The 22,630-nt window shown below is 37.6% G+C and overlaps 1 long non-coding RNA gene across 3 annotated transcripts in view; it reads left to right on the forward strand.

Moving 5' to 3' along the window:
- The window catches only part of LOC139593357 (uncharacterized), an 84,335-nt gene that overhangs the window by 55,027 nt on the left and 6,678 nt on the right, over positions 1-22,630 (forward strand). For 2 of the 3 annotated variants that reach the window (XR_011680264.1, XR_011680265.1), the window contains exons 3-4: positions 11,523-11,635; positions 16,417-16,518. This is a non-coding gene — a long non-coding RNA (uncharacterized lncRNA). The remainder of the gene's footprint in view (positions 1-11,522; positions 11,636-16,416; positions 16,519-22,630) is intronic. The other variant, XR_011680266.1, reaches the window with a different exon arrangement.

The raw sequence follows: 22,630 nt of genomic DNA on the forward strand, positions 1-22,630 counted from the left end.
TGGGCTAGTTGACAAGACTCCATCTGTAGCCCATGCCTGCATGGTCTGAGAGACACCTCTAGAAAGTAATTTATCAACTGCTAAGATTCTGTCTGAGATACCCAGGATGAGATGTCCTTAGGACATACTTGGCAATTGAGAAAGCCTGCACAAATCTCTTAGGTGTGATTCCTGATGTCTGAATGTTTAATGTTGGGTAAGCTGTATCCTGCCCTAAGATCCCCAAGGGATTTTCAACCATAGAGGACTGCAGAGGTTTCGTACTGACTCTAAACACAGACTTCTGTTGGATAGAAAAGGTGAGTAACTCACTATGGATATCTAAAAATAATCAATGTAATTTTATAAAGAATAACTATACATGACATGAGTGTGACAGTGGCCACAGGGGTCTTCAGGTGAGGGAAGAGATGAGAATGTTGACTCCATGTTCAGAAGTCTTGATTTATTATTTTATTATATATGTTACATTATGACTATACTAAAGAATAGAAGGAAAGCTTTCCTCTCAGAAGGCTAGCTAAGAATAGAATGGAATGAATGATAACAAAAGGAGCTGTCTCAGACTCTGTCCGAGATAGCTCAGCCTTGATTGGCCATTAATTATAAACATCCAAGATGGGCCAATCAAAAATCCACCTGATGCATTCTACAGCAGCAGATAACCATTGTTTACATTTTGTTGCTGTAGCTTCTCAGCAGGAAAAATCCTAATGAAAGGATTTTACTGAAAAGATGTCTGCGACACATGAGAACTTCCTAATATTCCTGTATTTATAAGTCTTTTATTTCAGGCCCACTCATGAGTTTAGTATATAGTGAATCAAAGCAGTTTAGACACCAGAAATCACAAATCTCTTAATGCTTTCTTTGTAGTGAACCCTCATTGACTATAGGTTTTTGACAGAAGAAAAATATTTTTCATCTAAAAGAAAACTACTATGCTTCAAAAGGATTTACTGAGTTGAAGAATAGAATCACAGAAAAAATTTGTTTGCAAAGATCCTTAAGTACATGGAGTCCAACCATTAACCTAACTCTGCCAAGTCCAAACGAATCCATTTCCCTAGATAATTCCAGAGATGGTGAGTCAAAGATATCTATTGAGATGATAAAGAAGATTATAGCCTAGGAAGGGATTATAGCTTTCTCTGGCACCTCATTAACTCTGTTCAGTGTGGGCTGCATCTCCACTGCGGACTCAGTCTGTCTGTAAGTGGAAAGCTGTGCTAAACTCTCTTATACTGATCGTCCCTTCTATGCAGGGCTTCACATGCCCTAAAATTTCTTCATAAAGTGCCTTTACTACCAAAAAGATATGCTGCAAATAGAACTAATATAATGGAATTAATTTTGACATATCTCAAGGGACAGGATGCTGAAGAAATGCATCAAGTCTGTTTAGTTGACTGCGATTGCTAAAGTTACACTTTTAAGAGCTGATCATTAGTGTGCCTTTAGTCTGATAAACCATATCCTGATGATGAATCATATTTCTCACAGATAGGCTCTGACATGCTGCTTTCTCTATTTATTCTATTCATTTAATGTGCTCGAAAATTTTGCATTTCTATTGGCAAAGTTATTCAAAATGGAGATCTGATATCTCTTGAAGCAATATGACTCAGTGTAAAATAAATAGAAAAGAAATAAAATGGTAGCCTACATCAAGTTCACCAAGGTGTTTTGAAACTCTTAAAGGCAGTAGCTAACCAATGAGCTCTGACAACTTCAGAAGAAATTGTAAATAAAGAAAATTAAGTAGATATGTAGATTTAATAAAAAAACAGGTTATCTTTTATCATATCTTCCAAATATAGGTTTTTTTATTTATTTCTGATCACTCCCACAAAAGACAGTCCTCTATGAAACTCTCCAGTGTGAGTGAGACCTTCCCAGGGGCTGCAGTTCTTGACAAACAGCTCCAGCATTTGTCCCCAGTGGCGTCACAAATCCTGCCAGAAAATCTGCTCCAGCATGGACTTTCCAGAGCGTCACAGATGCCTTTGGGCATGCATGTGTGTCTAGACATTTTTCCTGGACATGCCCACAGAGCTAGGGACCTTCAGATATGTCCATGAGTTGTGAAAGTGACGGTTTGCTAGCAAGCTCCAACCCATATCACCTGAAGAGGAGCTTCAAGGTCAGCCCTGAGCACTGTCCACAGTGATGAGATGGCTGCTGGTGCATATGTGGCTTCCAGTAAAGGCACTGCTCTCTCTGTTAATTGGTGTGGCTGGATGCATGTGTACTTGTGCACTGTGTGTCTGCATCTGTACAATATGTACTTAGCCTTGTGCTGGCACACACACACAGTGGGAGCAGGAGCAAACAGACAAGAAAGGAGTCCTCCAAATTCAACTTCCTTTAACAATTATAAAACTGAATGCCATTTAAATACAATGTTCAGAGTATTCAATAGTTTATGAAAGATACTATGTCCTCTGTCTGTTAAAGTTATACCAAAATTTACAAGGTTTAGAAATGCTAATTATAGGCATAGACTTAAACCAGTTAATATTAAAATAAGTTAGATTAATTCATATTATATACTCAAAGAAGCAGACAAAATCTAGGAGACATTAGTGATTAAAAAACACATGAAAAAGAGGTGAATGCCCTAAGGAATGAGGAAGGACAGACATCGTACCTATTTTTAAAAATCAGGTAGGTGGTAGAACCTAGGTGCATCAGCTTAGCCTCGATACCAGAAATATTCTGGAACAACTTGTTAATTAGTTTGGATGCACCCTGTGGACAAGGTGATAGGGAATAGCTGACATGCATTTGTCAAGGAAAAAAAAGAGAAGTCATTTCAAATCAATCCAAGTTCTTCTTGTGGCAGGGTAATTGCCTAGTGGACAAGGGAGAAACTAAAGATTTGATATATCTTGACATTAGTAAGCATTTTCACACAGTCCCATTTGGCACTGTCATACACAAATTCCAGAGAAACACAGCCCAGCGGAAATTGTCACATGGAGGGTGCAAAACAGTTTGAAAAGCTGAACTCTGCTACTGCCTGATGTAGAACATCAGATTGGGAGAATTTTCCAGTAAAATTAACCAATATAATTAACAACAATGTAAAACCAATTAGAATATGACTACCAGAATTATACTACTACTTGTGCTAGAATAATTAATAGGTTGCATAATTAATTAATTGATAGCACAAGGAAGAATTTCTAGGGAGTTTGTTGAGTCTTTGTCTTTAGAGGCATTAAAAGTGAGTTAGACTCTTGTGTGTTGGGATAGGTTTTCTGAATTTCAGTGGATGGATGTGACTAGACAGATGTTTGATGCTCCCTGTGCCTTGATGATGTCTTCACTGATTTGTTTCTCTTTGGCTCTGTCACAGCTTCTGACATTACTTTGGGGTGTTCATTTGCTTGCTTCTTACCTCGAGCCTTTCTGTGCCTTATAAAATCCTTGACATCTAAAGGATCCAAAATAGAGGCACTGCCTGGCATAGTTTAGAAATGTTTTGGATGAAATCACTTTATAAGCACAAAGTTTTCTCATTGTGTGACAAATAAGAAGTTATTTGTGCTATAATTTTCTAGAGATAGCTGTAAGTTTAGGAGTTATCAGTCTGCCTATTGTGTGTGTGCATGTATAAATATACTAAACAGAAAGATTGTATATAATTTCCTTTAATTATATTTTTGCCTATTAAAAGCCAACTGATTGCATTTTGTACCACATGATCAATGGTGTTAAATCACTTGCATTTCATTGCTGAATATTTATTTTTGAGATTCAGTACTTGAGGCTATAATAGATTTCCGAATTCTAAATCACAAAATTATGTTCTTCCTAAATTACAGTGTAACTTGCAGCAGAAGATGCTTTGTGTCCAAATATAGGGTTTTATGTTTTGCGTGAACTGCAAAAGCATTCTGTTAAAGATAGTTTTGCATAATCTTGCATTTGTTTTACTGTATTCAGTGTGTTTATAGAATAATCTATATTTATGTAGCATTCCTCCTACCACACACGCAGTAAACAGTAAAAGAACTTTCAAGTTATGAAGTCAAATATTTCAACTCTGGAAACCATGGAGTGCTGAAATGCTGTAGGTTAGAGATGTTTTGGCTTTTTATGAGTTTGGTTTGGTTGCAGTTGTTTGGGTTCTTTTTTTTTTTACCTCATTTGCTAAATGAATATCATTGGGCTGTATCTGATCACATAATCTCATAATATTCTTCTTCTCTTAAATGTGTTCTTGAAGCTGCTCTTAGCTGATAGATAAATAAACTTGACAAACCACCTGCAAACTGTAGAAAAAGATTTGTTTCCTTGCAATGGAATGAAAGCAAATGATGTCTATAGGTAATGGCAGCCAAGATGCTCTCTCAAAAAAAAAATTCCTCCCTTTACCAAAAAATACAAATCTCAAAAAAGAAAACTGCAGTGTGAGAGGTCAGAGGAATCTACTATGAAGATTTGAGTGATTACAGCACCTATGCAGACACATTCCTGATATCACATGTATTGATGTGGCTGCTTCTAAGCAGCTGCCATTCAGTGAGCAGAGAGCCAGAATCATCTTACACCTAGCACAGTGATGAGCTTCTCCCTAAAGTTACGAAAGGCTCCCAGAATAACCTGAGGGAATACCTATGTGGAGGCTTTCAAAGGTATCCTACTTCTTCTGATCTACCCCATGGTTCTGGGTTTTCTTCCACATGCAGGGAATGTGAGATAAAGGTATCTTGGATCTTCTCCCAGCACTGAGTTAAAAATAAGGCTTTTTCCCCCCAGTATGTCGTTAGCCCATAAAACAGCTGTCAGCATGGTAGAAGTGACAATAAGTCACTTCTCCAACTTCTGACTAGGTAATTGATGGATCAGGAAAATACTCTTTCCAATGAAACAATTTCCAGCTATTTTAAGATGTCATTTATCCCATTTCAACTTTTAGAGATGCAAAGTAATTTTCAGTTAAGTAAAAACAGTCCTCAAAGTGTTCAAACAACCTTAAAATTACAGTGCTTAAGTAACATAAGTCTGTAATTAAGTGAAGGCAGTTTTTACAGGCAGGAGCATAAGCGGCACATCTTTGGATCATAAGCCACCTTAACAAAATTACTCCATTTATGAATATAAGGTGAGAGCACAGCATATGGAAGCCAGGTTAGTAGAGCAACCTGTGGAAAATCAATATTATGTGACAGATATCTGCCCTTCAAGTAACTTCAGTCTTCCCACTCACCTAGAAACTTTACTCTCTTTTTTTTGATCTGATGTCTTGTCTATTTAAAAGGATTCCTATTTGACCCCAAACTGGGGGGGGGGGGGGGTTGTGGGGGTGTAAAGTGAAGTACAACCCTCTTTATCAATCTGTGCCTTGATTAATACTCTGTGGAAGATTGCCTCTGCATGGGTTAGCCACTGTTACCACCTGAGTTTCTGGTGTGTGATGCGGCCTCTGATTCAAATCCTGTCTGATTTGCTACACCAAAGCAAACATTTATGCAGAAGTATCTGTCTCATACACAAATTCTGAGGCCTGAAAACCTACTTAAGAGAGAAAATTTGAGACCTAATCCTGTCTGTGTTCTCCCAGTGAGGGTAACCAGAGAACTGACCCACATAACAAAAAAAAACCTTTAGCCCAGCATTTTCAGTTCTAATGGATGTACACGGATGCACATTCTCTGTTATGACCTGCCCCTGAAATGGGGTAACTCAGGTTCTTTTTAATAGATCCATTAAAGTGGATCTAAAGCAGATTAAAGTGAAACTACACTGAATGACTGGTGTTTTAATATCTATATCTATATTATCTATATAAGTATGGCAGGTTTATTTTAGAACAATTTAGTTGCAACTGAAAGGAGCTATTTAGCCATTTTAATTATTATCTATAGAAATATAACAATATAAAAGTATAAAATATTAAGAATATAAGGAAAAGAAAGAAGAAAAAAGAAAGGATAAGAGCACATAGTGGAAAGATATCACCATCTGTGGATAGAGTGACAAGGCTTGATTGTTGCAATTTCAATGTCTGTTGGTGTAGGTGATGCTATTGGGGATGGAGGAAGACCACAAAATACAAAATTGGATGGGTGACACAGGCTCAGGTTCAGGTGGGAATGCCCAGGTACCTACCATAGCTGTGGAGTTTTACACTGATGTAGCACTGTGGATCATCCACAGTCCTCCGGTGGAAGGCCCCAGAAGTGAATCTGGGGACACTTGGGGGGGTCTTTGGTAGTTTATGAGTTAAGACATGAGAGCTGCCTCTTATGCCAGTGTAGTGGAACCAGTTATGCCCCATAAGAAGGGATAAACACCTTCAGGTGTTCTTCCCAATGCTTCCTTCAGGGAGGAATTTTGCACCTGATTCTTTTTGGGAGGGTATCAGCATAATGAAAAGCATTACCTCACCTTACAGGGTGTACTTATTATAGTCCTTTTCCCTTGTCTGGCGCAAAACCCAGCTTATTGCAGAGTAAAGGTCAATTTATCATGGTCATTTTACAGTGATAAGAGAGCACCCCTTCTGCACCTGGGCTGTTCTTATGCAGATCAGTGGTTTCATCGCCACACAACCAAAAATTCTCCTTATCCCTTTCAGTCACAGGAGGTGCAAATCTGACCTCAGCAAATTACCCTGCTGTTTTTGCAAATGGCTGATTACTTGAGTCATTAACATTTAACATCTCATTCTCTCATATTTTCTGACAATAAAAAAAAAGAGAAGCCAAATTGTTCAAAAATCTCTGTCTAACTGAAGGCTCAGTTTCGCTGAAATACCTGAAGGTCAGTTGCATGGATAGTTACATCCATGAAGATGTTAATGGAATCCTTGTCTCCAATAGGCATCAACAAAAACTTCAGGATCAGCTACACACGAAACAGAATCCAGTCCTACTGCTGTTCATGCTCTTTACACAATTACTTCTACTCAATTTTTCACCTATGTTTAAGCCCTGATTAATCTCACCTACGTTTCTGTGCCTAACAGAGGCTCTTTCATTGGAAATGCAAGCACACTCAACATCTAAGGAGAGAGAAAGGCACCTCCACAGAGGTGGAGAAAACAATTCAGATTTAAGACCATCTCAACCCATCATAGAGGCTTGTCTTTGTCCTCTGACAACAGCCAGTGCCTGCAGCAATCAGGCTCCCAAATTAGGTCCTCAGTTAATTGGGTCAATCAGGATCCATCTGGGACTTTTTCTTAAATTAGATTTAGCATTGCTACTCTTTTTTTTTTTTTTTTTGCTTCTTTTTTACGTTACCTGAAAAGAAAATTCTTACACTTGATTAGTTTTTCTCTCTGTGCTACAATCTAGTATAATAACATGGAGTAAGCAAATAGGTAGGTGATATTATATTGTGATCCTGGCAGAATTTCTAATCCAATTAGGGTCAATGTAGATCAGTTTTACACCTGCAGGGAGCAGGGGTGGCCAAATACTAAATGATTCAGAGAAGCAGCAGAGAGTGTGGTAACAAGAACAATAGGACTGCCTTGGGTCTTTGTATGGATTTAAAATATACAGGGGAAGAAAAATGAATGCATGAGTCTGACTTCAGCCTCCTGGCCTATGAGGGAATGCTGATTTAACTTGCAATATCCCTAGTGGCAATAGCTACCCAGAGGGTGTTATCTTATCTGCTGGACAGCTGTACGCCTGCAAATGCTGACTTGTAGTTGCTGTATTGGCAGGGACTGTGGGGATTAGGCCAGAATTCACACATGTGGTTGTTAAACTCCTAAGCTGAACCTTCCAAAAAATGTTGCATACATATCTTCAACACAGCAGGAACAATTATACATGAATATTAGGCTTCTTTTTCAGGAGGAATGTTGACACTAATTCGTCTAAAAAAGGAATGAGCACACAGAGTCTGTTGACTACAGTGCAGGTGGAATCCATAAACAAAAGAGATTCTATCACTATGGGAAGGAGAAGTCAGACAGTAATGATGTGACAGTAAGCACCCATCTCAAAATATCTGTGAAGAAAAAGAACAAGGGTTAAATCACAGATGTGGTCATTCAACATCCTTTCTCATACATTACATGTAAGGTGTCATGCTCAAATACCAGAGAGATAAAAAAGTACAAGGGTGCCGGCAGGAGACTTCTGTACACCCAAGTACTCTCTCCATAGATGTATTTTAAAAAGGTAAACTGAAATAATGTTATAAAAAAGAAAAAAATTCGTTTCTTGGACTAAAATATAAATGTGTAATGCATTGCCTGCTTAGTTTATTTTCCCTGTCTGTAAAATAGGAATGATAATCTCACCCTGTCACCCACTATCTACACAGTGAAATTCCCATTCAGAAATTTTAAGTCCAGAGGCTCAAACAGTTCAGCATATCTGATAATTTTGTATGCAAAAAAATTCATTAATTAATCTTGATTTTAGCCTAATAATCGACATTTGAATCAATGTCAATAAATGTCATATCAATAAATAGTAACCTCTGACAAAAAAAGGTCCGAGCTTTCTTGGAAGACTATAAGACACGGAGTCTGTCTTCTCTGATAGCTTTTGATTAAAAATAAATGTCTCATTTCCAGCTTGAATTGATCTAGCTTCAGTCACTGTTTCTGGAGACGTGTTTCTTTCCTAGTCAGTAAATCTCACAGGGGTAGCACAGTGGGCCTTGAACTCAATACCTCTAGATAGCCATGTAATAAGTGCAAGAATAGTTCTTTATTTTACTCAGCTGCAGTAATATTTGATGTCGGGAAGTGCCAGGGAAGGGTTTGATCTAAAGGCATTTGAGTTGCCAGTAGTTCTCCTCAGCCTACCTTAAATGAATTAATGTTCCCACCTTCAGTTGGTAAAGGGGGAAAGAATGATGTGTCACATTACAGGGCAATTTGAGCCTGTTCATTATAAGTGTACAGGAGATATTTTCTCAGCAGTCCTAGAATGAAAACACAGTGCAATATAAAAGCAACAAATCACTGCAATAACCCAATGGTCAAAAAATTAATTAATATAAGGATCAAAAAAGCCAAACAACTTAAATTTATTTTTATCCTTTCAGACATAAAAATGGCATTTAAAATCATTCCACTGTGCTTTTCACTTGGTAAACAAAGAAATCTGTGCTAATAGTTTTCAACACTTCCTTTGCTACAGTTGAACCAGTTTATGCTCTTCCTACTTGATGGTTTGTTGAGAATTAAATGAGATGGCAGACTTACATATTCACCCCTGTGTATTACAATATGGGTATGTTGACAGAGGTAGAGGTAGGTATTGGCACAATACCTCTACGCCACACAAAGATTCATGCTTTACAAACAAAACCAAAAAAGCAAAACCAATCCAAACCAAACCAAAGCCCCCTCAGACTTACATGCTGCAGGTTTTTAAGGGATGCTCTTCTGTCAGTTCTGCTAGTGTACTTTGGAAAAGAAGGAACAGATCTGGACTTGAGTATTTACTTGAGTAAATATGCATGTAAAAGTAGGAAAACCTGAAATAAGCTGACCTCCAGTTTGAGCTCTCTGGTCCCATATTGCTGGGTGGTAGCTGCTGAAAGGAAAGGAGAGGAACCTTTTTACTTCCTCAGACAGAAAAAGCAAGGTAAGTGATGCACCTATAAAGCTAGGTAGGGTGCATCTTTCCTTGTTATAGAATACATAGTGGTGTTCCCCAGGATCAGTATTGGGTTAGTCCTGTCTAATATCTTTATCTATGATTTGCACAAGGGGACTGAGTGTTCCTTCAGACAGTTTGCAGACAGCACCAAACTGTGCAGGAGAGTTGATCTGCTGGAGGGCAGGAAGGTTCTGCAGAGGGATCTGAACAGGCTGGATCAGTGGTCTGAGGCCACCTGTGTGATGTGTAATAAAGTTGAGTGTTGGGTTCACCTCTTCAGTCACAAACCCATGCAATGCTGTGGGCCTGGAGAAAGAGGGTCTGGAAAGCTGCCCAGTGGAAAAGGTACCTGGAGCTGCTGTTTGACAGGGCCTGCATATGATTCAGAATGAAAGGCCAATGACATCCTGGCTTGTACAAGCAGTAGTGCGACCATCAGGACCAGGGCAGTGACTGTCCCCCTGTGCCTCAGCACAAGGTGAGGCCACACTCTCATATCCTGTGTTCAGTTCTGGGCCTCTCACTACAAGAGAGATATTGAGGGACTGGAGCCTGTGTCAAGACCTAAAGAATGCAATAAAATGTCTTGAAGAGGGAAGGTCATGCAAAATAAGCCAATGCAACAGGCACAGATGGAAAAAAGGAAGATGCTTATTTCAGGCCTAAACAAGGTAAAAGGTTTGGAATTAGCACACTGGACATCATAACACTGTGCAGAGTGGGAAAAGCACAGATGGTAACAACAGGAAGATGACAGGCCTGGTGAGGCAGAACTGGGTAACCCATTCAGAAAAAAATTCCCACCATGGCTAACTGTAAGAAAGGGATTAAGTCTTTGTACACATACCATCACAAGTTGTGGAAACAGCATTTATGCCTCTGGATACCCAGGACTTGGACTGTAAAAAAGTGATACCTCCAGAAGAACACTCTGGGAACTCCCATGACTGAGCAGACCAGAAGAAGGGCCAGATGTGGATGTGATGCAGAAATCCATGTGATAATGACTATAATCTGTCTCTCTTTTTCTATCTTTCTCTTTCTTCTCCTCATCTCTTCCTATTTCTCTCTCTCTCTTGCTCTCTCACTCTCTCCTTACTTAAATAAAATCCTTACTTTTGACTTTGGCATATGGTCTCCTTTGCACCTAATTCAGACAGAGGCATCTTTTAATAATCAGACCCTAACATTATTTTAGAAGTGGGATCATAACAGCCTGTCCAGAGAGGAACAATGAAGCTGGAGGAGGGTCTGGAGCACATGTCTTATGAGGATCAGCTGAGGGACCTGAGGTTGTTCATCCTGGAGAAAAGGAGGCTTGCTTAGACAGAACCTTATTTCTCTCTACAACTACTTGAAAGGAGATAGCAGTCAGGTGTGAGTTAGTCTCTTCTCCCACATATCCAGCAACAGGACAAGAGGAAATGGTTTCAAGTTGCGCCAGGGGAACTTTGGATTTCATATTAGAAAAAAATTCTTCTATAAAAGGGTTTTCAAACATTAGAACAGGCTGCCCAGGGAAATGGTGAAGTTAGCATCCCTGGAAATAAATATATTAAAATATATGTTGTACTTTGAGAAGTGGTTCAGTGATGGTCTTGGCAGTGTTAGGTTGTTTGGTTCAATGGTCTCAGAGGTCTTTTCCAACCAAAATGATTTTAGGATTGTATATTTCATCTTTTGAAGTAGTGACAGATTTGTTAACAGAGTCAGAATAAAGCCAACAAACCCCCAAATGAACTTTAAATTCTTTAATTTTACGTTGTCACAAAATAAAAATATAATTCACACAAGTCATATGCAGTTAAATTAGAAATGCTTATCTACTGCTTCTAAAAATTTATGCCACAAATTATGGTATGATAAACTTATACCTGAAAGTCATTATATATGACAGCACATCACACTGTCCTGCTTTATATATTTCTGTCTCAGGAGCAAGGGTGTCCCTGATGAGGACTGAGTGGTTCACATTTTTGCAGAAGACAAGAGCTCACAAAGGCAAGCTTTCCCAAGAATTCCAAGAAGTATCTGAGAATTAGAACACAGTGAGTCATTTTAGCTATGGAATTATTTTAAATGGATTTTTTTTTGGAAACGTCTATATTGAGTATTTTGTCCATTGTAATCAAAAGATTATTGTACATTTTCTATTTCCACTTTCAGATGTTTTTATAATTTCTGTGTATTTTCTTTTCTTTTTCAATGGAAAACTTTTAAAAAAGGTTAAAATTCTCATCACAAGTATAAGGATGTATATTGACAATTTGAATCATTGTTTTTCAGAAAATCTTGGAGAGTTTTTTTACAAAGGAGCTACTTTTTAATACAAATTAAAAAACAAAAACAAACCCGCAAAGCTGAAAAACCTGAAAAACATTTTGGAAAACAAAGGGAATGTCCAAAAAGTAAAAAATAATTTTGAAATTAAATACTTAAAAGCCTGCTTAAGTTAACATATGATTCTTAATAATCCACATATTTTCTTATTTCCTAGTAAAAACCTGCTTGACATTATTGCAAATGTAGTGATAAAGCACTATTTGAGTTGTGGCTACTCCACTTTCACAGCCATTTGTGGTGCCAGAATTGTATTCCATAGAGGCACAGAGGTGCAAGACTGCAAATGGGTTAGATCTAGTCATTCATTCAAACTACATTTTGCAGTAAAGAATTTCCATCTATTTAATAAATTATGGGTCTATTTCTTGTAAGGTCAAAATCATCCCCTTTGAACTTATCAACAACCTCCTCTCTTTCCTGAGATTAAATTGCAAAGGATTTATTTTGTGAGGTGCTGGAGTGGAGTACTCCAACACTCTTTGTATTGTCTGTTAGTTGTCTATCGTTAGTGAACCCAGAATGATCTCAGTTTATAAAAGTGAAGTTATATTTTATGAAGCCCATTATTTAGAACTATAGTTAGGATTTTTAGATCTGTGTATATTAGTGAAACAGATCTTCAGGATTAACATACCATTAAAACTTTTCAGGTGTAGGCATTAATGTGATAATAACATCCCACAGAAATAAGAGGCTCATCCCCATTTGACAGTCCATTAAATGTATCTGCATCATTATTAGTAGTATTAAAATTGTGATTTCAATCACAGTTGTTATTCACTGTACTGGGACCTGTAGAGACACACATTAAAAATACTGTACTACAGTTAGAAAATAAATCATTCTAATATCTATTAGGTAATCAGTATCAGTAAGTTAATATTCATCAGTTTAGTAGTTAAGCATTGAATTTCACATATCATAAACCTGACGCATTCACAGAGAAATCTGTGCTAACTCTTCATAACATTAGTACCCCAAGCTGAAACATAATTTCTGAAGATGACTCTTGTCTGCTTCCCCCTGCCCAATTTTCTTTTTTTTATAAAAATTCAAATTTGCTTTATGTTAAAATGATGGATTTTCAAAATTGAATCAGGGTGAACTTTTTAAAGGGGAATGTGACCAACTGTCAGACGCAAGGCTCTCCAAAGAGACTGGACCATCGACATGGGAGAGGCAAGACTGTAACACTCCCTCTTCTATGGCATAATTCGTTGCTCTGAAAACTCAGGTTTGGAATAAAAGAGGATGTTAAGGATCTGATATTGCTCCAAGTGTCAGTAAGAATGCAGTGGATTAAGTTGCAAAGCACCAGAGGCAAGTGGGCAAAACAGAATGCAAATGAGCTGAATGGAGCTTGCCAGGGGGACAGGTACATACAAAATATTGTTAGTCTGAGTTTTTACGTGCTTAGAATCTTTGGGAAGTTTGTGAGTTATTTTTGCAGCATTTCATGGTAAATCTCTGCTGTCACGTAAACTGAAACAAGGACCAAAATGGAGATAGGTGTATGCCATTAAAAGATTGGAATGTGGGATGCTCCTTTTTTTTTAGCTGTATCAAAATAAGACTGATTGGGCCTTGAGACACTACACCCAGAGAAATTTAGAAAGTTCATTCTGTCATTAAAAGATTCACTAGAGAAGTTCTAAATTAGGAAATGTGTGCCAGTAATGATGCAGTGGTCATATTAGGACATCAGACTTGGGTGAACAATTGGAAATTATAAACTCCATTCCTTTGTTCCCACACATAACCCATATAATGTTTTTCACTGGTCATAAACACAAAAGATCTGTCTCTCTGAATATATATTTTACTCTAAGAAAGAAGAATTAGTCTTGAGCTCCTCAGGTACAAACTCTTCAACAGAGAAAAATATGCAGAGAAGGGAGAAATACTTCTTCTATAACCTCCCATAAATCCTTGTACAAATGACATGAAAAAAGAGACATATCTAAAATTATAAAGAAGAGTATGTGCAAAATAATTATTCTCAGAGTTGTTGGATTGCGGAAAGGGCATTTTCATCCAATATGCATTAGAGTCAAAGGGTTGCCTAAATTGGGATTGAAAGAAGACTCAAAGATCGAATTAGTGACTTTAGAAGTAATTGTTTCTTTTTAAAAACTGACTCCCCGTGCATAATATTGCTCTCATTTTCCCCACTGACAATTTTGGTTCTCCATTTCATATGATAATAAAAATGCTTATGGCTCTCTTGGATCTATCTCAACTCTGTTATACCTGAGTTAAAAAGAGATTATTGAGACAAACCTTCTTTAGAATTTTTCTAGTCTCAGGAAATCTTACTCAGCTAGTGATGTCACTCCCATGGAGAAGAAGAGATTGAATTTATTTTATTGACTTCTGAAGCATGTGGAGAAAAGAATCACTGAAATAAAAAAACATAAAAACACATTTTTGGGGATTAATAAATAATGCAAGAAGGAATCTGCAGCTGCTCTGGAAGTGGGTGATTTCTGCAATAATTCCCTATGTTCTCTCTTGCATATAAAATTCAGATAAAAATCTGAAATCCACTTAGGTATATAGTAAGGATGATGTACTGAACTCTGATTCTGCTTGTATTCATATTACTCTCTATTCATGGTCTTTTCAACGTTTAATCTCCCTTACATTTTTAGACTTTCAATCATCTATGATTCTACCTTTAATTTAGTTTCTATTTGTTCTTCAACTTATTTCTTTCCATGAGTACTTCCAAGATGTTTTGTGATTTAAAATAGAATAATAAAAGGTAACCCACCTAAATCACATAGATTTATATAAATGCCTGATGGCATGGGCTTAGAAATTGGACAAGCAATAGTTCTATACTTTAAGTACAGTTGCATTTACTGTACTTTATAAAGGAGTTATAGAATGGTTTTGGCTGGAAGAGACATTAAAGATCATGGGAGCATCATACAGCTGGTACAACCTGGCTGAGAAGATTCTTAAAAACCCTAGATGGCAACTTTATGGATCACTGGGAGATTATCCTCACCCTCTGCTCAGCCTCAGTGAGAAACATTTAAAATGCTGTGTCCAGATCTGGGCTCCTCAGTATAAAAGAAACATGGAAATACAAGAAATAGTCCACTCAAGGGCCATGAAGATGGTTAAGAGCTTGGAGCATCTGTCATATGTGGAGAGGCTGAGAGGGCTGGGACTATTCAGGTGGAGAAGAGCAACTCAGAGCTATCTTATAAATGCTTTTAAATTCTTTATGAAAGAAGGGAAAAAGATGGAGGCAGACTCCTCTCAGTGGTGCCTGATTACGAAACAAGAGGTAGAGGGCACAAACTGAAAAACAGGGAATTCCATTAAATATAAGAAGAACATTTTTTAGTTTTATGAGAGGTTTCACAGAGAGGTTGTAGAGTCTCCAAATGTGGAGAAATTGAAAATCTGGTCAGATACAACTCTGGACAAACTTCTGTGGGTGACTCTGCTTGAACAAGGTGGTTAGACTGTTTGATCTCCAGTAGTGCCTGCCAAGCTCAGCTGTTCTACAACTGTGTAACAAACTGAACAAGACTGAAATACTGCAATCAAATCAATTCCTGTTTACTTCTTTCTGCCAAAAGTTGAAAATTTCCCCTGGAAAACACAATAATCTCTAATGTTGATCCCAGCCAAGAAAAGTCTGTGGTTAAGGCAGTATTCCTTGGTGCAAAAGTGACTTGTTTAGCTTTCATTCAGAATAGGATTCATTTAAAATACCTAACACATATTTAGATCTTTGTTGCCTGAGAAGCTGTTCTCTGAAAGCAGTGGCAGTTCTGAATCATAACTATATATTACAAACTGCAACAGAGAAAACTTCCCTTTAAATGACAGATCCAGAGTTAGAATCATAGAATCATTAAGGGCTTTCCAGATCAATTCCAACTGTTACCCCAGCACTGCCATGTTACCAGCACTAAGTAAGTGTCCCCAAGTGCCAACATGTCCCCAAGTGCCAACATCCACACATTTTTTTGAATAGTTACATGTGGATACACTCAGATGGTGTATGCAGCAGTCAGAGATCTACCCACTGAGAGAAAACCTGCAGGACAGCATCACAATGTCATAGGATTTGTATTTATATGCTTCAAATACAATAGTTGCTTTTTGTAAAACTGCTTCTTTTTTATTTCCAGTTATTCAAACATAACCATACACATAGACATGTGTCCACTTACAAGAGGCCCATTTGTAAAAATCTGCTTTTACTTCAGTTTGATCAAAAATATTTTAATAAAACTTGCCTTTTCAATTAAAAGGCTAAATTCTCTTTGAGATGAGAAGCTTCAAAAGTGTTGCCTATGGAGACAGAACTGTTTGCCTTTAAACTGCAACATTACAAGGACCATATAAGGCTTTGGATTCTTGCTGGGCTTTAAATCTTGGAGTATATCATAATTTATTTAACATGACTTGAAAAGAGAAGGGGTTGTAGAAAGTGATATTAATTGTTCCGTCTTTCTTTTAGGTTCTGTATTTAACCAAAACTATGTTTGACAATGAAAAAAAAAATCAATAAAATCTTTTCTACAAATAAGCAACTACAGCAAACAACAAGGCTCTTGAGAAGGTATGAACACTACCAGACTTGGAAGTATGGAGTAACTCCTAGTGTTAACATATAGGTATATGGATTTGTATGCTGTCTGAATTGAAAAAACCCTAATCTGGACTGGAAAACACATTCCTTATTCCACAATTATAAATGTAAAATAAACAAATTAACAGGTTTTAAATAAATAAATATATAAATAAATATATATATATATGAAATTCATATATAATATATTTAGCTATAATATATAAAAAAGAAATAAATTTATAACAAATACAAATAAATTAATTTCATAGTATAAATAAAATAGAAAATTGATTCATATAAAGGTAATATAAATTAGCTTATTGTTACAAAAAATGGTAATGCCAGTAAAAACTCTTAATCTGAATGCAACTAATTTTATGTATGAGCTTAATACAAACAAGTATGTTAAAGAATGTTTCTCTTTATCTGGAGTATTACACTCATAAACTTCTAAAACATAGATTCCTGTAAGCTACAGTATTTTCAGTGTAACCCCTAAAGCTGGTTCAATCACGATGCTCTTCTGCAATAAGGAAGTCAGACGTAATAGTTCTGGACAGATAACTTAGTAGGACTTTCTGCTTAACTCCTCTTTAAAAGCCTACTCAAAAACATGGACTTTTGATGATTGCATAACATAGTGCAGCTACTAAAAGATTATTTTAAAAAATTGTATGAGAGCTTTTTCCTTTCTTAGTTGTTTTTGCTTTCAAATTCCAAGCTTTTGCTGTATTACAACTCATCTCACCCAGTGTATTTTAAACAAAGCTTTGATCTTGCTCTCTCTCCCATAATTAAGCTAACCATGTATCTATGTAATCTTAAAAAATAATAGCAGTGGGTCTTCCTTGCTGTTGTTGTTTTTGGTTTTGTTTGGTTTATAGGTTTTTTTTTTTTTCCCCCAAGAGAACCTTATTTTGCCTTGTTTTCTTGAAAACAACAGGTTTCTCAGTATGATCCATCATACACTGATATTTTAATTGTTTTCTCAATAACTTCCCCGGGATTATTCGTCTGGATTCTACAAGCCCTTTTCTTGTATTCTCGTCATGGCTGATGGACATGTGAAAATCATGCTGCAATCCATTCAATCCATCAGTACTACTGAAGCTCTCCTTGGTGTTCCATAACTGTGCAGGTGGCAATTGAGTAAAAGCTGCAGATTTGGAAGTGATTAGAAAAAAACAGGTCTTTGAAGCACATCAACTCAAGGGTAATTAATGAATTTTCAATAAATATCATTAATTTAGTGATGAACTTCCAGCTCACTTCTAATTGAATTTCACACTATTGCACACTCACACTGATGGAAATTTGGAAATCTCTAATTAAATTGATGGTGATATTGTAGCAAAACAGTTGACGGCAGAAGAAACAGCACACACAGTACTTAAGATCAAGGTCTGTGTGGTAGAAAAGGTATTTAACTACTTCAGTTTTTAACCAAGCAGATATCACTTTGCACAAGATGCTGTTTAGAGATTTATTCATGCTTTATTCATCAAGACCAAACAGGAGAACTTACATTGATAATTGGCTTTCAAATACTCTGCAACAGTGCAAATGTCAGACATTAAGCTCAGGTGAGGATGGTTTTCTCAGTGAATTTAGTAAGTGCAACCTCCAGGTCATGGGAAAAGGTAAGTGGTAGATCAGCGCAGTAAATGGCTACTACTCGTCTGCTTCTTAGTTGCAATTACATTCCTTGTTTCCCCATCTAAATTTTCATTTCTACAAAGCCATACTTTTTGGAATCTTTCTTAGGTCTGTGTTGCCATTTGGCTGGTCTTCGTACTCAAAAATTCAGGCATAAATAAATTATATGCTATTTGTACCTAATTCTTCTACATTTTTTTACCACTTTGTTTTATGCTCTAGGAAAAAAATATGTACTGACAGGCTTCCAACTTGAGAAAATCAAACATATAAATATAGAGCTAAGAGGAATATCTATGATTTTTTTTTCATTTTTACTGGTAAAACCAACTCTTTCTTTCATAGAGTCTTCAGAGAGTTAATAAAAACTAGATAGATGTTAAGCATTAGCACTGAGCTGCAAACCATTCATTAATGGCATTATTGTTTCACCCTGAAAAGGGTATTGGATTGGGTAAGGTAAAGTAACACTTAAATTCACAACTTTTAAAGCAGCATTTTGTATAGCAGTATAAGAAAGAGCATACTGACAAGACATAGAAAAATAAAATATAGACCCTGTAGCTTCAAGAAGCATTTAACTTCTCTTTTTGATGGCTGCTGCTAATTTCTGTTAATAATAAAATAGAACAGACCCTTTTATTTCTAGCTACAGGACAGCTGTCCCTTTTTTAATGATGGGGAAGAGATGGCACAGAGAATCAAGAGGACAGGAATTATTCATCCAGGAGGTTGAGCAGTTTAAGAAAGCTCAGCATTTGTAGTGCTCAGCTCAGACTGCAAACTACTAGAAATAGATTACACTGAGCATGTTCAGCCATTCAAGTGTTTTGAACACCAAGCAGCTGGGCAAGAGCTGTCTTTAGCTATGATGTTGAATACATCATTAACCCAGAAGAACACACACTTCAGCAAAGTTAATTATCCTTCAGTGACTAAAGTAGCATGACCATTGCTTGTTTATCAAGTTACATATGAGATACCCAATCTAGCTACAACCTGAAAAACATGCAGTTTTGTATTCTTTTGATTCCTGTTCATGTTTTCAGACAGTAAAACCTGTATATAGCAGGTGTTGGGGTTTTTTTGCTTTTTTTTTTTTTTAAGTAAAAGTCACTCAATCTTGTCCATATAAATTAACTTGCAAATATTCATATCAAACTTCTGTGCCAAAATGGAATCCAGATTTCAGAGCCAAGCAAGTTTCCTTAAGCATCATTTCTCTCACGGAATGATTAATTCACCATGGTGTGTGTAATATATGCAGAGGGTAAACTATTTCTCTTCTCCTACAGCATCTTTTCATTGCTGGCAGCATGTTCTTACATCTTGACCCATCATACATTTACATGCTATTTTCTTCACATCTGCTACTTCTGTATTCATAGCTTTAATCCCAGCAGCTCTTTTCTAGTGTTCCGGAGATTGCCAAAGTGCAGAAGTAAGTTCTGCTGTAAAACTCCATGTTCCAGTAAGTTCTGGCTGCTCTCTGTAGAAGGATGGTAGTTATTCACAAACTGAAGGACCAGCTTTTTTTCTGTGTGAACTCAAAAGCTGCAATCTTTAAAAGCTGGAAGAAACAAAGCCCATTATTACTCCACACAGAATGATTTGTGAAAGCTGCCAGCCTAGTGATCTTCTGCTGCCTCCTGTGCTCTGTATCCTCTTGGCATTGCATTTAAATAAATGAATACAACAATTAATGGATCACCTGCGTCAGTCAGATGAGGTTACAAGTGTATTACTTAAAAAAATAGGAGGAACCATAGGGGAAGCTAATAAAAAAATGCAAGAGCAGAAGTCTTCCATTGACTGTTACATTGACTTTACCTGCTTCTGGCTCTGGGAAGATTCTGTAGTGTCTCAGATAGTTTTCTGTGCAAAAAACCATGGAAGATCTATGTCTTAGAAAAATACATAGGCAGTACCTGAAATTGTATCCTAAACCTGATTTGTTTTCACTGCTGGGGCATTTGGCAAGTACTTGGCATTGCAGTAGGGTATTCTGTAAAAGGCAGCAATCTGGCTGGAGAAATGTTGGTGAAGGCAGTAATTTTCTGTACCATTAAGGAGCTTTAAGCTCTGGATTTCGGCCCATCAAATCACAGTACGAAAATTACCTGTTAGACCTTCCAAGTGCGGCTGACCTGTGCCTGCACAGACCTTATTGGCATTCAAGCCCTAATGCTAGGATATAGGGAGGCAAATTGGCCTCCTGAATGTCACATGAAACAAAGGACATTTAGCGAAGAGTCTCAGATTCAATATTCAGCTCCTGCCAGTGCAGGAGGTTTGTCTAGCCCATGTTGTGGTTCATTTTGTGTTGTGAAAGTAGTCAGATACATTGAACTACAGGATTGCTGCTAAGGGAACAGGAAGAGGTCTGTGGACCTTTGGGGAAGAAGGCCCTCTGGTCATTGCAATATCAAAGGATACTGATTGGAATGATGTATATCAAACAAATGACAAAACCTCCAGGGATTATGGAAAAGAATAATTAATATGCAATCATATTATTTCCCAAATTTGCAATGAAAAGCAGTGCTCCAGAACTTCTGTATCAGCTGACACTTCCATGCAGTCTAGGTTTCCTTGACCCTCATGCCTTCAATGTGAGTGGGATGCCAGCACTCCCAACTGAAGAAGCTACACTCCTTCCATGGAAACTGGCCATCTCTTGTTGTCACAAACATGTGATAATAATTCTGACATTGAAAAATCAACCCTAGCTGGCAGTACTGGAGGACTGTCATGATCTGCTGAGAATATTTTTACCTGTCATTGTGAGCATATGTGAGGAATAGCATTTTTGACAGGGAGAAGAGAGAGACTGGCCCCTTGTTTGCTGGGGGTTCCCTGGAAGGGCCAGGGTCTCCCCATAATGGCAGGGCCTAGCAGCCAGGATTTGCTTCATTTCCCCAGCCAAGAGCAGGGCAGCCGGGAGGGTGCCAGAAGCAGCCACAGCCCTGGTCATTGGCCATCTCCCTGGTGATGATGATGGGCTCAGTGGGGCCCATGGCCAGCCAGGCAGGGCAGGGCTGGGAGGAGCTGGGGACCGACATTCCACACTGCAGCTGTGGCACGGACAGGGCTGAAGTGGGCAGGGTGGTAGGAGGGCAGGGTAGGACAGTCAGGATCCTTGGTGCTCTTAGAGTCCTGACAGTTTTGTCCTGCAGGGAGTGAGATTTCCAAGATGGGCTAGAGTCATTGCGTTAACTATTATCTGTCTGCACCACCCTACCTCTGAAGAAATAGTTTATTTATACATCTTCCATTGTTTGAAGGGGCAGTAGACCCATTATTTTTTTTATGATAATGTGAAAACTGCTGACAATACAGATCTGAAGAAATAGTTTATTTATGCATCTTCCTTTGTTTGAAGGGGCAGTAGACCTATTTTTTTTTATGATAATGTGAAAGCTGCTGACAATACCGATCACATCATCACAATGCTCTGAGAGTTAGTGTGCTTATTCTGCTTGGTCCTTTTTCCTTTTCAAAATTGTACTGTAACCATTGCTTTTCCTCTTTATATGGAAGAATCTTTCCTCTCTTTGTCTAATATAGAATATAAATATATAAAGGGCCCCAGTGAGAACTGTTTTCTCCTCTCTCCAGCTGCAGAGTGATGGTGGAGTGCTTATTTAGACAGCTGAAATTGGACTAGCATCCAAAATTACTTTCCTTATAATAAGACAGGGCAAAATACTTGAATGCAACAGTTCAATAAAGAGAATGCTAGCTTTTTATACCTATTATATATGGTTCAAAGCACCTCGTGTTTCAAGAGCTTTCCCAAGCCCACAAGGGGGCAGGACTCAGCCTCAAGTTCTGATGACTCTTTGGAGCCTATGCATCTGGGCGCCCTAAAGCCATTTGGCTTTAGTTTACATTCACAAGCAAGATTCTGGATATAAAATAATACCTCTAGGGCAAAAACTGAATTAAAAATTATACACTGTGTAACAGAAACTGTATTTTTTGTCAGCTCTATATGTAAATGGAATATGTGTGTGTTCTTCAGTGCTCTACAGAGTTGAAGCATTTCATTCGCCAGAGTTTCTTACACATTCATGGACTTCTCTACCAATTCATGCAGACAGAAAGTGTTCTGTGAAATCCTTGACATGAATCCATGGTCAAGGAAGGCCTGGAAAGTAGGAAGTGCTTGAATACATTATACATATTGTAGTTTCAAGGAGTGATGGATTACTAGCATACACACGGTTTATTGGATTGTGAAATACCAAGGAACATCTTTCAGTGTTAGCTTATAGAGAGCTAAAGCAGCTTTCCACATGTTTTTTAATATACCTGGGGTGAATAGACTGCTAATCCATATGGAGTATATTGTGCTTGATTAGTTTTATGGAGTGTGTTGGGTAAGGGTTGATTTATTTGCTGAATAAAATATCAACTTACGTGTAACACTGTGTGCTTTCTA

Source organism: Agelaius tricolor, unplaced genomic scaffold (assembly GCF_023055355.1).
Source record: "Agelaius tricolor isolate 1412-34295 unplaced genomic scaffold, bAgeTri1.0.p SCAF_9, whole genome shotgun sequence".
NCBI classification, from domain to species: domain Eukaryota; kingdom Metazoa; phylum Chordata; class Aves; order Passeriformes; family Icteridae; genus Agelaius; species Agelaius tricolor.